Raw genomic sequence first — 1,616 nt, 5'->3', positions numbered from 1 at the left:
CTTAAAGTAACAAAAGCACTAACTATTCTGAATGGTTCCTTCATGGTGTTTATGTTATTGGATTATTGTCACTGATGCATTAATATGTGAGCAGCTTTGTTGTTGTAGTCGGCTGAGGTGGAGCTGAGAGCTTTATAAAGTGTTTAAGCTTCAAATCTAACAAACAATTCGACATACTCAAAACATTACGCTACTGTTGACCTTCATAACGACAACACAGTCCGAAGCCTAAAACCTAACCATCCTCTCTGTCTTACAGAAATGCGGCGGCGGTGGAAACAGGAAGCGCAGATCTGCAAGGATTGAATATGCAAATGAAACCCCGGCCCTCATCACTATGGCCTGGACCAATTAGGTAAAGACAGTTTTGATTAATTTTAGGGGATGTATAAAAGCCAGACCCTGATTAAGAAGTCAGAGGCCCCTGTCTTGTGGGGCCCCCACCTGCCGACCCAAGACTCTGAATTTTAAGGTCTATTGCACGCTGCCCATTGCTAATTTAGATTAGCCACAAAGCTATTTAGTGCCATGTTTATCAGTGGAAGAGCGCTAATTCCAACGAGAGCTTAAATTCTAGCGTTAAACTTATTCTAAATATATCTGCGAGCTGCGTGTCTGTAGTTACAGTCCAAACTATACAGGACATGTAAGTAAACTTGAGCTGAACCTAACACAGCTTCCTGCCAAACAAAGTTATCTAGCACCTCTTTCACATGTGCAACGGTGTGAAGTCATGTAGTTGTTGAGAAATGGTTTCTCATTGCTTTGTTTAAAATTAGCAGCAAATATTTATTGATGTGCAGTTATTTACATGTTTAGTTGTTGAGACTGTAATCTAAGGCTCAATATCTGAAATGTAAACTATAAAAAACAATTCTTCTTTTCTTGGCTTAGGCCCCAAGTGTGCATGGGCCCCTGGGCCTGTGCCCAGAATGCTCATTGGATAATCCAGGCCTGTTAAGACTTGATCTCTGCTCCCACATCACTTAAGAGGGCTCTAGAACCCAGAGGAAGAGGACTCACTGTCCCGAATTTAATTTGATAATTTGATTTTAGTAATTAAACCAGAGAGAGATTTGAAAGAGCAACGTTGGATGTAAAATAAGAGTTTAGTTTCTAAAGTTGGTCCGGTTGGAGGCGTGAGAGGAAAGGTCAAGGGGTCATTAAAATCAAAGGGTTAATCCTTTCAGTAGTAGGAATGTGATCAGGAAATTTTAAATTTAATGGCAGTCTCATATTAAGATTCTGATATTTTCTGTTTTTAAAAAAACTACATCAGACACCAAACATAAATCTAATTTTGTCTTGTTGTCTTTTCAGGTGATTCCTGAAGCTGGGTCCTAATAAGGAGCCTGAAATCTCACTGGTCATGAAATCATTGCTGTGAAACAAGAGATGATTGTCATAACACTGTTTTTCATTTGGCCCACCAGAGATATAATACGTTATTCCTGCAGAATCCATGCTCATTTAATCCAATGACTCATGCAAATAATTAATGGGATTTTGAGGTGAAACATCTTTAGTGAAATATTAGATGTGAAGAGAAGTGTGTAATGAAGAAGGGTGAAGAAGAAAGTTTATCAAGAGGAGGGAAAATACTGATGAAAATGGTG

The 1,616-nt window shown here is 39.0% G+C and overlaps 1 protein-coding gene across 1 annotated transcript in view; it reads left to right on the top strand.

The window, feature by feature from the left end:
* LOC123972871 (uromodulin-like) overlaps nt 1-1,616 on the top strand; it is an 8,663-nt gene that overhangs the window by 4,469 nt on the left and 2,578 nt on the right. The window lies entirely within an intron of this gene.

The sequence above is a fragment of the Micropterus dolomieu genome, linkage group LG01, assembly GCF_021292245.1.
Source record: "Micropterus dolomieu isolate WLL.071019.BEF.003 ecotype Adirondacks linkage group LG01, ASM2129224v1, whole genome shotgun sequence".
NCBI lineage: Eukaryota > Metazoa > Chordata > Actinopteri > Centrarchiformes > Centrarchidae > Micropterus > Micropterus dolomieu.
Note: the sequence above shows the minus strand (reverse complement) of the source record. Positions and strands in the feature narration are given on the sequence as shown.